The sequence below is a fragment of the Argiope bruennichi genome, chromosome 2 (assembly GCF_947563725.1).
Source record: "Argiope bruennichi chromosome 2, qqArgBrue1.1, whole genome shotgun sequence".
Classification (NCBI taxonomy): Eukaryota; Metazoa; Arthropoda; class Arachnida; order Araneae; family Araneidae; genus Argiope; species Argiope bruennichi.
Genome location: NC_079152.1, coordinates 84,427,759 through 84,434,129, shown reverse-complemented (window position 1 = coordinate 84,434,129; position 6,371 = coordinate 84,427,759).

Sequence of the window (6,371 nt, the reverse complement as noted above, 5' to 3'; positions counted from 1 at the left end):
GTAGTTTAATTGTGAAAATTTTTTTATAGTTTTCATTGTAAGATCAGCTAACGATTTTATTTTTCAGAGTCTTTTTATAGCAAGTAGCATTTTAATTTATAGATGGTATGCATCAAAATGCTGTAAAATCTCTTAAACCCTCTTAAATATGAAGTTTTCTTTGCGATCTAATTAGATAAAACCTCTTATTTGGGAAGAGATCTTGAGGCATATTCATTTTAACTTAGAGTTCGTGAGACACTTGGTGTTTGTGGATTCCATGTCATTGTATCTTACTATAAGTTTAAATAATTATTTAAAAAATATTATTATTCGATTGAAGAGATACTCTTGGGCACCATAGTTAAAGAAATAATGCATTAAAGAATTCAACTGTATTATAATTTTTTTTAATTATGTGTCATCTACAAAATGGTAATTTCGATCAAATTAATGATAAACATACTAATAAAAACCTTATTAATAACAAGCCTTCAAATTAATTTTCATACTAATACTAATGAGAGATTTAGCTGCGGAGGCGAACTCAAGGCCTTTTGTTTTTGAACAACATGGCGCTGCGTGATATCTATTTTTAAATTACAAAATAACTTTGTTACTTTTCTTTCCTTCAGAAAAATGGAGTAGGTGAAGTTTTATAACCCATTGAACGCTAATATGAACGCTTATTAACATAATAGCATAAAATCAGGCATTTATACATACTAAAATCAAACATTACGAACAGTAATAAAATTGAAATCTCTTAACCTTATTAATTTTAGCAAATAGAATTATAATCTCAAATTATAATTTTGAAATGAATATTCATATTAAAGATTATAAGAATTTCAAGAAATAAACGACAACAACAAAGCCTAGTTTTTGTTGATCGATTACAGCACTGAATTGAAGTATCATGTAAGTTGCGATTAATTATGTATAATATTAAAATAATTTTTCTTATAAAATGTCCCACACATTTGCAACAATTCTATTTAAAATAATGCTCTAGAATATGATTAAATAATATATAAATTACATTTAGCAAAGAAATTTGTGGTCTCGTATTCTCAATATATCCAGACCATCTTTTCTTTCTATAGAAATGGAGATTAATTCTCTGAACATTGATAGACGTAGTTGCAATCGTCGAAGACCCGCCACAGGTAGTTTTACTGGGCCATTCTGGAATTTATTTTCCTTAAGTGTGTGCTTTGGGTCCAATTTTCGTGCACACAAGATTAGTGGGACACGAGGTCGCGGGACAAAACGGAAAGGCACAGAGAAGAAAGTGATGCGGGTCGCAAAATAGAAACGAAAGTAGATCACCTGTTCTTCTTCCGGCTTACATACGCACCATCCCTTAGGAAGGAGGAAACTGGAAGTAGATCACATTCAGTTTCTCCAAGGGCTGGATGAAAATAGAAACGAAATCGCGCGTTTTTTTGCGTCATTTGTTGACGATTAATTTAATTTGATTATCTCTGACAGATAGAATTGAATATTAATGCATCTTTTCAATCTTAATTTGTAAGAATTTTTTCTAAAAAACCTTGTGTGCTACATACAGACTTGGATATTATAGTGATAGTTTGTTTTTCGTGATGAATAATTTTTAGAAAGTTTATTTTGATGTTCTAAAGATTTGAATTAAATTTGAAATGAAGTTTTAAGAATTTGATTCTAAAGAACTGGCTGTGAATCATTTAACTAATTGCAAATCTGATGAAGGATAGTTTGAAAATTCATTTGAAGTTATATGCTTCAAATCAATTAACTATGTAACTATGTTTCAACTATGAATACCATCTTAGCCATTTTCAGACCTGCACGATTTCCGAATAATGTAAAGTTTTAAAGTAAAACTTATTCGAAAGTAAAAGGGTAATAAAAAACATGAGGCTATTATACCAAGAAAAGTTTTAAGCTACATTGTCGAATACATTACAGTATCATTTGTTTGACCAATTTTAGTAAAGCTTACATATGCGCTCTTAAACAGTTAGAGTTTCAATTGCATGGTTTGAGAATTGCGATTTTGAGACACGATTCGAACGAAGATTAATCATGCTCGTGAATAGGTGAATATTATAACTACTGTCGAGGACCAAACCCTCATGTGTTGTACTTTTGTTTGAAGAATGAAGTACCAGTTTGCATATCGTTCTCGTCATTTGATCATAATTTAAAATGATGAGGCTCATGCACAGTTAGCTGTAGAATTGTTCCAAAAGTTGACTTTAATCAAAATAATTGAATCATTATTCAAATCATTATAATATTATAAACATTAGCACAATATAAAATCAGTTTAATTGAATGAAACTAAAAATTTAGTTGAAAATTCACCGACAATTATGTACCCATGTTCTTCATATAAGAATATTTTATAATAAACTACATCTAAATTGTAAATACTTTTTACATCATCCCTTTAGGAATGAGTTAAGTATTCGGATACTATGTAGTTCACTTTTCAGGAATTCTCTAAAGATTATGTTTATTTCGATTCAGTTCAGAGACTAATTTGAATTCTACAACTTTCCACCCGAAGAAAGAATAAGGCATAACACAGGTAATGATCAATCCATTCACGTCATGTATTTCTATCACGTGAACTGGTTTATGTTGGGGCTATTGGGACGCTTATAGGCATTAGAAAACAAACTTGCGGTTTGCTTTTGGCTTCCAAGAAAATCGCAAACAAACAAACCATTTATCCGCTATTTTATTTATTTATTTTTTCTTTTCTGTTTTCATATCGAATTCATCATTACGAAATATGTTTTCCAGGGAATTCTTAAAGAATCCCCCCTCCCCCCAAAGAAATAATCCCCGATATCTAGGTTTATCATAACAGAAAACTTTATTTCTTTATCGTTGTATTTGATAAAGAGTAGACACTGTATAATATTTAGGTCAGAAACGTTTGGAATGTTTAAAAAAAACAGGAAAACATACTTAGAAAATTCATCAAAACAACAGAATCTGTTCATGATCGCTTGATAAGGACAAATTACTAAATCTATTTAATTATGGAATCCATGGGGGATTTTCTAGTTGGAAAAAGAGAAGCGATTCATGTCATTGCTCAAGACAATAGGCAGTTAGATGCTAGAGGATGCATAAAGTTATGCAGATTATTTGACACTGGATTATTTGGAAATTATGGAAAAAATTTTATGGATATTTTGGGAAACTATGAATATGGAATATATATATATATATATATATATATATTTAACTTTCACCTCGTTTCTTGATACGACTAAAAAAATGAATTTAATTTAATCAGTGTACTAATAATCACTGTGGATGCAAATTAAGAAATGTATGCACTACGAAGCAAAAATGGAAGTGAAAATTCTATTTTGGTGTTAATCTCCATAGATAGCAATTATTTTATCTTAATTTTGATAATGACAAAAACACGCGAATGAATGTCTTGATAGATGGATTTTATTGCAATATTAAGAACATAATTGCAGATGCTCTTGAGATATTTAATGTTTTGTTCAAATAGCGTAACTACGGAGAAATGGAACTGGATTTCCTACTTTGTTTAGAAGATCCTGGCAAAGCCTCGTTTTACAAGAAGCATAATCCATTAAAATTTAACTCTAACTTATCAATTTATCATAATTAAGGATTTTGTATTATATTATGAAATTTATTACAAATAAAGAAAAAAGTTATACAGAAATGTAATATAAATAAAAAGAAAATTTCTTTTAATTTTTAAGATAATATAGAAGCCCTTTTTTTGTGAAATAATAATTTTTGAAGACAGGGTAATCAATTTCAGCCAAGATTATAGCGATTACCATTTAGCGAGGTTAAGACTATTTTTGTGCTGGATTAAACTTCTTATTTGATGTTCATTTCTCTTGTAATATGCTAAGAAGTTTAACTTGAGTTAAGAAATGAATTGCTAGTGCTCATTACGTTTTTTTAAAAGAAAAATTTAGATTTCAGAATTGAAGGTACTCTTTTTTTTTCTTGTCTTTCTACAGAATGTTAAGATTATTATTATTCGTGAAAGAAAGGAAATTTATTTAACCTTTTGGTACAGTTTCAAACAGAAATCGAAATTCTTTGGGATTTTCCCCAAGATATCAATATTTAATATGGATGAGTGTTTGTTTATGCAGATCCTACCCTTTTAGGAAAATCTAATTATGAAAAAGGTGTTTTTTGTTTATAGCATTTTGATACTTCCAAAGTCACTGTTTTGAATATCATTCAGAATCTTAAGCTAAGCGAGCTTTATCTACCCCTTTGAGGCACTTTAGGTAAGCAAGTAATATTCTTAAAAGTTTATCTAAAACATAGATGTTTATTTATTTCTTTGTCGAAGATAAAAAGTGGAATTAGAACCAAGAATGATGTTGCCTCTATTAAATGCTTGATAAATATGAAAGGAGTTTATAAATACATAAATTTTTCAGCGCTCTCGAAACCACTGCGTTAACTAATTTATTTCTTATGGAAGAGCAAAAGCATCTCTTAATAAATATCCACAGTGTTTTTTATATTGTTTAAATTTGTAAGAACATTTGAATAAGAATATTTTTTCCTATAGATCAGAATTTTTATTTTTAAATTTCTCTTTGTATTTTTTGATAAAAATTCTTGCAACAGATATTTAAATTGAGATTTGGTGAGGTAAGAAAATACTGCATACTTTATCATAAATTTATTCCAAGTTTTAACGTCGCCATTATTATTTTTCCTCTTTTATACTATTTTATTATATCAAGATATGCGACAGACTTTTACATTTAAAATGAAATAATTTACATTAACATTTCTTGAAATTATGCTCTTAATTTCAATGCAAAAATTAAACTTAAAAATATCGTGTAGTCACGGCTACTCATTTCCATTTTTTGACATATAGATGAAGCGTTTTCCGATAGAGTGATAACATACAATTTAAAAAGAGTAGTAAAAGCTGAGAATATGCTGAATTCTTACTAGTTTTTAAAAGCTCAATAAGATAGACAGTACATTCTAAATAAAGTAATGATTCTCGCACTCATCAGAAATTGTCAAAAAAATGTTGCAACTTACTTCTTTATGTTTTGAGGCATTTTGGGTTTTCTGTACATTTTTATATACGGCCGAAATTTGAAAATAAGCAGTTAAGTAACAAACAAGCTGATATATTTTCTATCACACATTTATTTATTACGTTTTTGGAACTTCCTAGAAAGCATAAATTTTTTATGCAACAAAAGGAGTACCAAAGCACTTTCCAAAACGACAGAACCATCATGATTTTGAAATAGTGGAGATATTACTACAAAGACTGAGAGTCCTGGAATGAGACATCTTTCCAGAACACACTTAAATGACGAAAAATATATTTTTTTATTGTTCTAATGTATTGTGGATACTGAGAAGAACTTTCTATTGTATCTGCTAAATAATTCATGACTTTTTTATCATCATCAATTGTAAGAAACGAAATATTGTTTCATTTTAGTTTTAGTTTTTTTTTAGAAGTGTGTTTTAAAAATATTTTGACTAGAATCAAACAGATCTTTATTATTGAAATCATCTGATATAAAAAGAAATAAGGCATTTGGTATCTATTTCTCAAACTGTCTAAAATAATTAAGAAGAAAATTATTTAATGGATTCAAGTCACTAGAAGATTGTTGAAAAATGTAATTTATCAATAGAAAATCACATACATATCAATATATCGGGTTATACATGCGTGATACAATATATATGAAGCAAAAATCATACAAAGTCTCTATGTGGCAGATCTTTGGACTATGTAGTTATTTTTTGGAAAATGGTGTCTAAGAAAAAATTTTTCCAAATTTTTTAATTAGATTTTTAATTAAACGTTAATCAAAAATTTTCACGTTTTTCTTAATACTTTCGGAATATATTTCTGCACAAAAATAATTTTGAAATTAAAAATATGCAAGAATTTCAATAATACTATTTTTGCTTTCATAAACTATTTTTCCTTTAATTACAATAAATTTTTAACAATGTTTTTTTTATTATGCAGCAATACTTTTCATCGCTTTAGTCGGTAACTGTGTACTCATGTGTATTGCGACGATATTAAATACATAGTTTAATAATACATAAATACATAGTTTTTAAACACATAGTGTTACCTACATTATCACTGCTATGTAAATTAAGATTAGATTTTGAAAAAATGGAATAAAAATAGCACGAGTATTATGATGCGGAAAGTCTTATACTCCGATGTTTCGGACTTGAAGTTCGAATCTCCTAGCAATATTTTTTTTTGGGGGTGGGGTGGGGAGTGGAGTGGGGGGGGGAGGAGATTGATCACCTTTAGCTTTGTATCTATGAATATTTGTTTTTAGCTTCATAATGAATTATGAAAATGCAAT